The sequence below is a fragment of the Bison bison genome, unplaced genomic scaffold, assembly GCF_000754665.1.
Source record: "Bison bison bison isolate TAMUID 2011002044 unplaced genomic scaffold, Bison_UMD1.0 scf7180017864323, whole genome shotgun sequence".
Classification (NCBI taxonomy): Eukaryota; Metazoa; Chordata; class Mammalia; order Artiodactyla; family Bovidae; genus Bison; species Bison bison.
Window position 1 is genome coordinate 2,539,105 of NW_011494895.1, and position 13,145 is coordinate 2,552,249.

The window sequence follows — 13,145 nt, forward strand, 5'->3', positions numbered from 1 at the left end:
AGCAGCAGCTTTTTAAGAGTAAACAGACCACACGGCAGGGCTCAGCATCCCACATTCTTTTGTCACTAAAATTCAGTTTATAAAAATAATTTTCTTATTAAAAGCATCAGCGGCATGTTGCTGGGGCCTCTCCGCAGCAGGATATCTCCTCTTGTTCCAGGACAACAAAACCGAAAGTAAATAAACCCAATGGTGCAAACAATGGACCTCTCCGAAGCTATGCAAACAGTCTTTGCTTGCAAAAAAGCAGAATCTTGATCATCCCTTTTCTTCCAAGAAGCTAAAAAGGTGACAAAACTGTAATGACTTTCATATAATCTTTCCCAAGACATGTGTATGATAACATCACACTCCTTTTCCAGAAGGGGAAAGGGAGGTGCCTCCCTCCATGGTTTACATTCAGGTCAAGGCCAAAGCCCTGACCAAATCCCACAAACATATGCACTGAACCTTTTCTGTGGACAAATAACCACGGTAAACGTCAGATTCAGGTCGAGATCTTCAGACAAGTATTTTTTCACTACTAAAATTGTAACTAGAAAATATTGGCTTTTACAATGTGATTTATGATACTTTGAGTCAAGAGAAGGAAGATGGAGGTATTTCTGTCTCAAAGAACTCCTGGTTTCACATATTCTCTTTCTTTCTTTTGCTCTTTTTAGCAGCTGAAGGCACACCAACAAAAGACTCTTAAGAAATAAGAGCCATATGTTCCATTCTGTAGAACTGTTCCTTCTAAGAGTCCAAAGTAGTTTGAAGCTAGTACAAATACGAAAGCAAATAGCATGTATCACAATACCTGGAATATAACAGACAATAACTTACAATGACTTGGATTATAGCACTGCCTTACAACACAGCTTTTTCTGATTTCTTTGACTCATGATTTGAGCTGGACTTTAGAAAGTTGGTTTATTATTAAACAGAAAAGGAGGATGAAAGGAAGTGTGTTTTTATTTCTTTGCACCTAAGTCAAAGTTCTATATCACTGAGTATGTTCAGTTCAGTTCAGTTCAATCGCTCAGTATTACATTGCCTTAAATTCTCTCAATCCTGTGAGGTAAGACACTATTAAGAAGAGGTGGCAAGAATACACAGAAAACTACGCAAAAAAAGATCTTCATGACCCAGATAACCATGATGGTGTGATCACTCGCCTAGAGCCAGACATCCTGGAATGCAAAGCCAAGTGGGCCTTAGGAAGCAGCACCACGAACAAAGCCAGTGGACAGAAAGAGAAAGATAAATATTGTATTCTGATGCACATATACAGAACATAGAAAAATGGTTCTGAAGAATTTATTTACAGGGCACCAGTGGAGAAAGAGACGTAGAGAATAGACTTACGGACATAGAGAGAGGGGAGGAGAGGGTGAGATGTATGGAAAGAGTAACATGGAAACTTACATTACCATATGTAAAATAGATAGCCAATGGGAATTTACTGTATGGCTCAGGAAACTCAAACAGGGGCTCTGTATCAACCTAGAGGGGTGGGATGGGGAAGGAGATGGGAGGGAGGTTCAAAAGGGAGGGGATATATGTATACCTATGGCTAATTCGTGTTGAGGTTTGATGTTCAAGCTCGATTAAGAAAAGACGGGGGAACCAGAGATCAAATTGCCAACATCCTCTGGATCATCGAAAAAGCAACAGAATTCCAGAAAAAATCTATTTCTGCTTTATTGACTATGCCAAAGACTTTGACTGTGTGGATCACAACGAAGTGTAAAAAATTCTGAAATAGATGGGAATACCAGACCACCTGATCTGCCTCCTGAGAAATCTGTATGCAGGTCAGGAAGCAACAGTTAGAACTGGACATGGAACAACAGACTGGTTCCAAATAGGAAAAGGAGTACATCAAGGCTGTATATTGTCACCCTGCTTATTTAACTTATATGCAGAGTGCATCATGAGAAACGCTGGGCTGGATGAAGCACAGACTGGAATCAAGATTGCCGGGAGAAATATTGATAATCTCAGACATGCAGATGACACCACCCTTATGGCAGAAAGTGAAGAGGAACTAAAAAGCCTCTTGATGAAAGTGAAAGAGGAGAGTGAAAAAGTTGGTTTAAAGCTCAACATTCAGAAAACTAAGATCATGGCATCTGGTCCCATCACTTCATGGCAAATAGGTGGGGAAACAGTGGAAACAGTGAGAGATTTTATTTTTGGGGGGCTCCAAAATCACTGCAGATGGTGACTGCAGCCATGAAATTAAAAGATGCTTACTCCTTGGAAGGAAAGTTATGAGCACCCTAGACAGCATATTAAAGAGCAGAGACATTGCTTTGCCAACAAAGGTCTGTCTAGTCAAGGCTATGGTTTTTCCAGTGGTCATGTATAGATAGGAGAGTTGGACTATAAAGAAAGCTGAGTGCTGAAGAACTGATGCTTTTGAACTGTGGTGTTGTAGAAGACTTTTGAGAGTTCCTTGGACTGCAGAGAGATCCAACCAGTCCATCCTAAAGGAGATCAGTCCTGAGTGTTCATTGGAAGGACTGATGTTGAAGCGGAAACTCCAATACTTTGGCCACCTGATGTGAAGAACTGACTCATTGGAAAAGACCCTGATGCTGGGAAAGATTGAAGGTGGGAGGAGAAGGGGATGACAGACGATGAGAGATGGTTGGATGGCATCACCAATGTGATGGACATGAGTTTGAGTAGGCTCCAGGAGTTGGTGATGGACAGGGAGGCCTGGCGTGCTGCAATTCATGGGGTCGGAAAGAGTTGGACACAACTGAGCGACTGAACTAAACTGAACTGATGGCTGATTCATGTCGCGGTTTGACAGAAAACAACAAAATTCTGTAAAGCAATTATCCTTCAATAGAAAAAAAAAGCTAGTGGAGGTGATGGAATTCCAGTTGAGCTATTTCAAATCCTAAAGGATGATGCTGTGAAAGTACTGCACTCAGTATGCCAATAAATCTGGAAAACTCAGCAGTGGCCACAGGACTGGAAAAGGTCAGTTTTCATTCCAATCCCACAGAAAGGCAATGCCAAAGATTGTTCAAACTACCGCACAATTACACTCATTTCACATGCTAGCAAAGTAATGCTCAAAATTCTCCAAGCCAGGCTTCAACAGTACATGTACCGAGAACTTCCAGATGTTCAAGTTGGATTTAGAAAAGGCAGAGGAACCAGAGATCAAAGTGCCAACATCCACTGGATCATCGAGAAAGCAAAAAAGAGTTCCAGAAAAACATCTACTTTTGCTTTATTGACTATGCCAAAGCTTTTGACTGTGTGGATCACAACAAACTGCAGAAAATTCTTCAAGAGATGGGAATACTAGACCACCTGACCTGCTTTCTAAGAAATCTGTATGCAGGTTAAGAAGCAACAGTTAGAACTGGACATGGAACCACAGACTGGTTCCAAATTGGGAAAGGAGTACATCAAGGCTGTATATTGTCACCCTGCTTATTTAACTTATATGGAGAATACATCACGAGAAATGCTGGACTGGATGAAGCACAAGCTGGAATCAAGATTGCCAGGAGAAATATCAATAATCTCAGATACCCAGAGGACATCACCCTTATGGCAGAAAGCCAAGAAGAACTAAAGAGCGTCTAGATGAAAGTGAAAAAGCTGGCTTAAAACTCAACAATCAGAAAACTAAGGTCACAGCATCCAGTCTCATTACTTCATGGAAAATAGATGGGGAAGCAATGAAAACAGTGACAGACTTTATTTTGGGGGGCTCCAAAATCACTGCAGATGGTAACTGTAGCCATGAAATTAAAAGACGCTTACTCCTTGGAAGGAAAGCTACGACCAACCTAGACCGCATATTAAAAAGCAGAGACATTACTTTGCCAACAAAGGTTCATCTAGTCAAACCTATGGTTTTTCAGTAGTCATGTATGGATGTGAGAGTTTACTATAAAGAAAGCTGAGCACCGAAGAACTGATGCTTTTGAACTTCAGTATTGGAGAAGACTCTTTCGAGTCCTTTGGACTGCAAGGACATCCAACCTATCAATCCTAAAGGAAATCAGCCCTGAATGTTCATTGGAAGGATTGATGCTGAAGCTGAAACTCCAATACTCTGGCCACCTGATATGAAGAACTGACTCATTGGAAAAGACCCTGATGCTGGGAAAGATTGAAGGTGGGAGGAGAAGGGGATGACAGACGATGAGAGATGGTTGGATGGCATCACCAATGTGATGGACATGAGTTTGAGTAGGCTCCAGGAGTTGGTGATGGACAGGGAAGCCTGGCGTGATGTAGTCCGTGGGGTCGCAAAGAGCTGGACACGACTGAGCCACTGAACTAACTGAAGACGCTATTATGCCCATTTCACAGTTGGTACATCTGAGGCTCAGAGAAATCCATTGACTTATGAAGAACTTACTAGGGAACACCATTGGGAGTTGAATGCAAGTCTCTTCATTCCTTATACTTCCCCCCCCCCGCCCCCACTATTTTGGTCTGAAGTATTATTCTATGTCCCATTGCATGTGAAATTTAAAACAATTTGTTTAGAAGCAGGATATTGGTGTTGTCTGCTTTTCAAACTGGGCATTAAAATTCGTTAAGTCCTTTAGAGATGGGAAAAGTTTCACAGGGTTGTGCAGCCTTGGTATCTATGAAGACTTTGTCTCCAATAAGAATCTAACTTACAGCCTCAACCCTGAATATTCATTGGAAGGACTGATGCTGAAGCTGAAGCTCCATTCCTTTGGACACCTGATATGAAGAGCTGACTCATTGGAAAAGACCTTGATGCTGGGAAGGACTGAGGGCAGGAGGAGAATGGGGCAACAGAGGATGAGGTGGTTGGATGGTATCACTGAATCAATGGACATGAGTTTGAGCAAACTCCAGAAGACAGTGAAGGAAAAGGAAAGCCTGTTGTGCTGCAGTCCATGGGGTCGCAAAAGGTCAGACAACTTAACAACTGAACAACAACAATATATGAATCATTTGCTAGCCCCCTTCTTGTGATGGAATGTTTTGTGTTTTCAGGAGAGGAAGCCACTGAAAAGTGGGGTAAAGATAAAGATAATAGAAGACGGTCAATGAAGAAGAGACTGAAATGATGACGTAGGATGCAAGAATGTGGTAAGCAAAAAACAGATTTGGGATATGATTTGACGCAGTCATCCAACCTGCAGTTATTAAACACAAATTTTGAAATATTGCAAGACTGTACTAGAAGTTTATGAACAATGTGTACTTTGAGCAAGTGGAAGATAGGAGGAGATGGACCTGGAGCAGGTAGTATCTCTTAAGCTTCTCCTATGTACCCAGTCCATTCCCCTGAAAGAGAAATTTAATCCATGTTTACATAGATACCGGTAGAGTGGGAGGAAGGAGAGAGAGACAGAGACCGAAAGGGAAACCAATCATGGCAGAGCTGGTATTTAACTACTACTCCTTTTGGCTTCTAGTCCAAGTTCTTTCCAATCTAACATACTGCCTCTCTTTTTTCTTAATCAAGCATATTTTCTTTCTTTCTTTTTGTCCCCACTGCACAGCTTGCAGGATCTTAATTCCATGACCAAGGGTACTGAACTCACGTCCCCGCAGCGAAAGTTCAGAGTCTTAACCACTAGACCGCAGGGGAAGTCCCACCAGGGAGCTTTCTGAAGGCCTCTGCTGAGTTTGGCAACAAGATGCCCGTTAGCTTAGAGTAATATCTAGTGCGACCCCATTTTCAGCAAAAACCATTTTGCCTCTTAACTCAAATATAAGCAACGATCAATAAATATTTGAGGTTAATTTTTGGTTTATGGGAGCTAATTATCTCCTATGTCTAATTTTTAATACATTTACCTCCTTGAGAAACTGGCTTGGAAAACCCTGAAAAACCCTTATGTCCCTCCCCTATGCTGCTGCTGCTGCTGCTAAGTCGCTTCAGTCATGTCCCCATAGATGGCAGCTCACCAGGCTCCCCCCGTCCCTGGGATTCTCCAGGCAAGAACACGGAGTGGGTTGCCATTTCCTTCTCCAATGCATGAAAGTGAAAAGAGAAAGTGAAGTCGCTCAGTCGTGTCCAACTCTTCGTGACCCCATAGATTGCAGCCTACCAGGCTCCTCTGTCCATGGGATTTTCCAGGCAAGAGTACTGGAGTAGGGTGCCATTGCCTTCTCCATAGGGTATAAAATTAAAAGGAAAACCTCTAAGAAGTCATCAACTTTATTCCAGAGGCACTTACAAGTGTAAAAATTAATCTTTACAGGGATAAGAAAGAAATCATAGCACTCTACTAAGAAGTTAGTTGTAATGACTCTTTTTTTAAAAAATGGAAGAGGTCTTACTTTCCAAAGAAACATGTTAAGGACTCTTTATGTTATTCAAAAGCTGAATGGTTTCATATGAATATATCTCAGTTTACTTAAAAGCAGATTCGTTTGATTATAGATAACAACTTGTCCAACCTGTTATCTCTAATCAAATATGTGTGAGTGTTAGTCGTTCAGTCATATTCCACTCTTTGGGGCCCTATGGACTGTTGCGACCTTGTGGACCGTAGCCCGACAGGCTCCTTTGTCCTTGGAATTCTCCAGGCAAGAATACTGGAGTGGGTTGCCAATCCCTTCTTCAGGGCATCTTCCTGACCCAGGGATCGAACCCGGGTTTACTGTTTTGGCAGGCAGACTCTTTACCGGCTAAGCCACCAGGAAATCTTTCTTTACCCCAGATATCTTCCTTTACCCCAGAAATCACAATTCTCCATTAAAAAGCAACAAAAACCTATATTAAAAAAAATCCGAAAGCAAGTCAATATTTGTTTCCAGTAGATGGCACTGCACATCAAGTCTTTATGGGTCTATTGCCTATTATTTCTTTGACCAGGATAATTATTTTCTATAGTGAGGTCCACTAAAGCAACTTACACAGTGAAATTTTCAGTTTCACTAGTTGAGCAGATGGGGTTGAGGTTACAATAAAGCTGCATTGTCCAGCGTCCAAACACTGGTATTTCTTCTCTATTTAGAAGAGTTGGGACTTTATTAAAGTGGTAGATACACAGAATAAAATCTGTCCACTTGCTTTTACACGAAACCTACTTTTTGATGTGGGATTTTTGTTGCCCACTTTAATTTGTTTAGTCTATGCTATGTTATGAGTCCAAGGGGACATTTTACACTTCTGCACAGTGTCTGATTCAATCTCACTAAGGCTAGTTAACTTGCAGAGGCGAAACTGAGCAGGACCATAAACCACATCCCTGACTTGTGCTGGTTTTTGGGTGTGTGTGTGTGTGTGTGTGTGTGTGTGTACGGGGCAATAAATACCTTCAATTATAGAGAATGCAAATAATTCCAGACAACTCCAGCTCTGCCAGAAAAAGTGACACATGGAAATGTTCTAGTGACCGTGGATCAGAGTCTAGTTTTGTATGTAAAAGAATATATGCTTAAAACGTATTTAAAAGCCATTTATAAGGGACACTACACATAATAGAGACTAGAACACAGTACATCCTATCACATATGTAAAGACTCCAGAAGAGCGACTGGTGTAAAATAGACGCTAATAAGTCCTCCCTTGGCTTTCTCCTTCTTTAATGGAGCAGAAGAGGGAAAGGTCAGGCCCTGCTCTGCAGCTCTGGGTGAGATCTCTGTCATTTTACCTCCTTGGACTCTGACTTCCCCACCTCTCAAAAGGACTAGGAGCCAGGCTGCAAGATCTAGAATATTCTGCCTCATGTAAAACAAGACTTACAAGTGGAGTACATAATACTAGGCAGCCCATACAAGTAGCCTCAGAAGTTGGATGTGACTTTCATCATGGTGTTTGTCTTCCTCAGTGAGAAAGAAGCCATCAGTCAAAACGGGCACTTTCGCATCTCTATTCTTTAAATCAATGTCCTAGGGGAGTTCAGACATCACTAATTTTTTTTAATACACCCTCTGTGTTCGCTGTTATTTTTTCTCTTGTCAAGGAAGTCTGAAACTTCTTCAAATTATACAGGAAGCAACGGTGGGTTTCTGGAATTTTAGAAATGGATGAGTAAGTGCTCTGATAGGAGATACCTTTGTGGAGATATCCTCAGATAGATGCTATCTTTGTGGAATAGCCTATTCATCACTATGCTCACTTCCCCACTTAAACAATGAGCTCCATCACCTAGACTTGACTCTCAGCCCAGACACTTCTGGGGGGGGGGCGGGGAACCCATACAGTAATTGTAAAGACAAAATAATGATCTAAACAAGGCAGAAATATGACTCAAACAACACTTTACTGCTGGCTGGGAGGGCAAAAAAGGCCCCTCCCCTGAAGATCTGTTCATTACTTTTTTCCTCTTTGTGACCTCAGAATTTACACCTTGGCTATTTCTAGTCTGCAGAGATGGTGTTAGGATATTACAGAAGGCAAATTGTGGCTTTCGGTGGGGTAGATGGATAAGCACTTTTTAGAGTTTGAAAGGACCTTACAGAATATCTAGTCCAATCCCCTCCCTTTACCCTTGAGAAAAGATGGCTCAGAGAGGTCATTAGAACTTTACATAGGTCACAGAGAAAACTAGTGATGAAGCACTGATAAGGCCATTTAACTCCCATCCCAGGAGCTAGGCGCTGGAACAGGGATGGAGGTAAAGGGTGAAAAATAAGGGAGGAAGTGTCTTCAGATTTAACTCTCAGTGACCTTAAGAGATGTGATAGAAGAACACAGTCTCACCCCAGCCAAGAGACGTGTTTAGATCTCAAGCCTCCGGTAAAAAGAAGATTGCATACATTCTTCAAACGTTTATTTTATTTTTTAATTAAAGTATAATTGCTTTACAGAATTTTGTTGTTTTCTATCAAACCTCAACATGAATCACAAATATTTATTTTGAGAGGCTTTTGGGGGACACTTTTCCACCCTTATACTTTTATGTTAAGCTAATTTGTCTAATATCTCAGAGATTCTCTTTGTTAAGGAAGCAAAATAGTTCATTTTCTTTAGGGCATTTCCTTATACAATGATGTCAACATGGAGTAACTATGAGCCAACTGACCAATATTTTTCTTGGTGTGAAGATTAGTGAGACAAGGTTTAAGTAATCATATGCCTTTAGAATAAATAAGATAAATAATATGCATATAATTTTTGACTTATCTGAAATATTTTTTTGTGAAGTCATACTTAGAAATGCCCAATATGAGAAACTTTTCAACTGTTGTTTTTAATCCTATTTTCCAATTAGCAAATATAATTTTAATATTTTATATATTGTAGCCTCATTTGTAGGAAAGAATGTCAAAGTCCCTTAAAAGGCATAACTTAGATGTGTAAGTGCATTTTGAAAGTGATATAATTCATGGTTTAACCATTGTTTAGACATGAAATAAGTTATAATCAGCTGGTGTGAGCAAAAACTTATTTTTGCCAAGATTTTTAGAAAATGTTAACAATTTATAGAGAGACCTCATGGTGTTTATCATGAGATTTACTTGGTTGAATTTCCTGACTTGGAATGTATTAATATTATGTCTTCTTTACTTTGAAACAGTCCTAGGCTTTATCTTTGGCTGACTCTGCTGGTCCCACTCCCACTTTATCTTTAATAGATTTAGGGTGGATTCTACCCCTGGATACTCACATCCCTTAAGTATCTTGCTTCTGAAATAAAAATGAAAGTGGGAAGGTATTGGAATGGGATGAAGGGACCCTTTAATAACGGCAGGGAATCTTGGAACCAATTTCTTTTGTCTCATAGGTGTCCTTGGACAGAGGAGAATGGAGGCAGGATACAGAATAGAAAGCCAAGGAATGTTCAAGAAGTCACGTGGGAAAAGCAATATGAAAGCCAAAGTTGGAGAAATTTTACCCTGGACAACGTTGAGAAGATTCTTGGAGGTAACAATGTGACGACCATTGTATACACAATGTGGCTTTATGATTTTATGTCTTAATCGCGGTGAGTACAAAAAATCAAACTCCTCCACACTGCTCTCCAGACCCACTGACAAAGTTATGCAAGAGTGTGAGTTCCAAAAATATAAAAGGACTCCATTACTTCGGAGCAACTGTAGGATAATGTAGAGACAGTTCATCGAGTTGGGGATTAGGTGTGTTTTTTTTTTTTTTTGGCAATTGTTTTTTTTTTTGATGAAATAACGTTCCGTGCATAATAATGACTTAAAACTGGTAAACAAACCCAGAGCCGGCGCAATGGCTGCTGCAGATCACGTCGCCTCTGCTCTTGGAGAGGAAAAGTGCATCCTCTTTGTAAACTGGAGTCGCCCGGAAGTGCTGGGGGGCCAGGCGAGAGCAGCAATCCTCTGCCCCCTCCCCGGCCCAGGCCCCACCGCTAGGTTTGAGACCCTCGAGGAAGGGGCGCTGCCGCGGTCACCGTGGAGGGCGCAGCACGGGGCGGGGGGAGCCGGCCAGGCTGGAGAAGGGGAGCCGGCCTCAGACCTCTCTGCGGCGGATGTTCTGCGCTTCCGCGGCGCGGGAGCAGGTGATCCCAGCGAGGGAACGGTGGATCTCCCCTAGCTTAAGTCCACTTGGGACAGGACCTTCCCTCTACCCCACCCCTTCTGGGCCAAGCTGTGTGTTGAAGGCTCAAGCAGTCGAGACCCCGGAGTAAAGCCAAGGAGGCCGTCTGGAGTCCTACTTCGGGATTCCTCGGAACCTCTGTGCATCCACGGTCTCATTTAAGAGCCATCTCGGGGCACCGAGGGAGGCGGTTTTGGGGTGCAGGCGGCCGGGTGTGGTTGGAGATGCTCCGCTTTCGGTGACCTTCAGGTGAAAGAGGTCGGATGTCCCAAAGAGGTGGGGACCGGGAAGCTGGTCTGGGAAGGAGACTCTGGCTGGAGTATGACCTGTGAGTCGCTTGCCCTTCCTTTTTTGAGCCTCAGGGGCACTCAGAAGGCGTGACAAGACGAAGGCTCCCTCCAAGAGCTCTCGTAGAGCGCTCACCAAGACGTGAGGAGACACCACTTGCCCAGGCTGCAAGCGCGAGGGCTCTCACGGCCGCGGAAGTCCCCCAGGATCTCCGAGTCCACCCACCATTTCGGTGCAGGGGCACTCGCGACCGCAGGGCTTGGCCGGAGCAGTTTCCGGGCACATCCCTCCAGTGGCTCTTCTACACCGCCGTCGGGGAGAGGAGCCAGCGGGCAAGACCCCTGCCAGTCCCGCGCGCGCTCAAACTCTTGACTTCCGCTCTGCATCCCTGGTCCCTGCCCTGTCCCTCGCCCTTGGGAGCTTCCACTTATCCTTCGGGGACCTCACGTGCCTGAGCACAGGGGTCCTCGAGGACTAGCCGGGGTGACCGGGCGTGGGAGGGCGGTCGGAGCTGGGAACGCGCAGCAGTGTCCGGGGTGAGAGAGGCTCCCGACCCCTGGGCCAGGGGAGGGACACGGAGAGAAAGTCCGTAGGAAGGAGATGGACACAGAATTGGGAGACTCTGGGGGTGGGGGGTGGGGATTTACCCCTTGTGGTAAGAGAGCAAAAACCCTGTCAAAAGTGCTGGTTCTCCATTTCCCTTGGAAATAAATTCTAGCCTCCAGCAAGATCTCCTCGCTCCTCAGTACAGCAAAGCCCACCTTCGGAATGTTCTCGGTCTGACCCACTCGGGGGTCGCCAGCATTTCCGCATTGGGACATTCCTTTCAGTCTCTGCCCAGCCACGGCTCCGGCCAGAGAGATCCTCTTTGTCGTCCGCCCCCCGCCCCCACGCCCCAGGCAAAGTGCCCGCGAACCCGCACACGCCGCACGGAAACCCTGCCCCGCGCAGGTCTGCTATGCCTCTTGTTCACTCCCTCGGTCGCCGAGGGCCACGTTTTTCTCGGGCAGGATTCTTTTCCCGCCCTCCAAGAGCCAGCTAGGTCAGGTGCCCTTCGCTGTCCCCCAGACCTGGACATCCGGAGACGCCGTGGCTACCCTCGTTACCTGCGTCTTGCCGATCTTAGCGGCAAGGCTGGTCCAAACAGCCCTGATTGAACTTCCGACTCCTCTGGGCACGTTTCCCAGGCAAAACCTTTCTCCGGCCCCCTCCCTCCACCCCTAAGGCCTCAGAAAATATTTGAATCTCCATAGAAAAGGCACAATTTAAGAGCCGGGTGGGGCGCAGTGGGCGGGTCCCGGGTCTCGGAGCGGATTAAATTTCTTTCCGCTGGCTACCAGCCTTCCGCGGATAAAGCGCAAGTTTTTGCATTTAGTCCACGAGGGGATTGTAAACCGACTGAACCGAAAGTGTCCAGTGAGTTGCGGAGTTTGCCCAGATTTCCCTGCAGATGGGTTTGCGAAAGCGCCTGTGATGGGAACTTTCTGCAGATCGTGCATGGAGGGAGCTAAAGGAAAAAAGCGAGGGGAGTGGGACGAGGAGGGGGCAGTGGGAACGTGGAGTGTGTGTGTGTGTGAGTGTGAGTGTGTGTGTATGGGGGGTGGCGATGTGCCCAGGAGCGGGGGCGTCCCAGCGTGGGTGGGGAAGGGGTGCAACGTCCCGCCGGCTAATTGGCTTAAGACGTGCCGCAAGCGCCTGGAAAAGGTCGTTGAAGGAGTTCGCTGCGCACACACACAAAATAATAATCTTAAAAAAGAGTGCCGGGCATGCGCACAGAGAGGATGCCATATTGGAATGAGGCTGTAGTGGGAGTCCGAGCCGCGGAGCGGGCGCGCAAGGGAGGCGGCGGGCGGGGAGCTAGCGAGGCGCAGCGAGCGGGTGAGGCCGGCGTCCCCCGCTCGGCGGCGCCCCGGCCTCTGTCCACGCCACGGGGAGGACGAACTTCACCAGGTAGGACCCCGCGCCGGCCGCTGTCCCCGCGCCCAGCCCTCCCCGCCAGGGGACCTCCGGCCCGCAGGTTGAGTGCGCCGGTCAGCTTCTCTTTTTCCAGCTCGGAGAAAAAGGGAAGCTGGATTGGGCTCGGGGTGGGGGGGCCGAAGGAGGGGGTGCAGTGGGAGAGAAGCGAAAGGGCAGGGCTGGAGGAGAAGGCGACAGCTCTGGAGCAGAGCCCCAAACTCCGCGCTGTGCTCCGGGTTGTCATTTTTGCTCCCCCCCGTCCCCTTCCTCCAGGTCCCTCGGCTTCGCAAAGCCCGGCCTCTCGGGAGTCTGTCCGTAGTTGGAAAGCGTACTCCTCCGGGTGCACAGTGTCCCCTCCCGCCGCCCACCTTCCTCATTTGTGCGCTCATTTTGGCGACGCAGCCGCCCTTGCTACCCCGCGTTGGGGTCTCTTTCT

At 45.7% G+C, this 13,145-nt stretch overlaps 1 protein-coding gene across 2 annotated transcripts in view; it reads left to right on the forward strand.

Moving 5' to 3' along the window:
* Positions 1-12,090: 12,090 nt before the first annotated feature.
* Positions 12,091-13,145, forward strand: part of SFMBT2 (Scm-like with four mbt domains 2) — a 178,164-nt gene continuing 177,109 nt past the window's right edge. The window contains exon 1 of one of the 2 annotated variants that reach the window (XM_010853150.1): positions 12,091-12,169. The gene's annotated coding sequence lies outside the window, so the exon portion shown is untranslated. Of the gene's footprint in view, positions 12,170-12,549; positions 12,704-13,145 lie in introns of those variants that run through there. The other variant, XM_010853147.1, reaches the window with a different exon arrangement.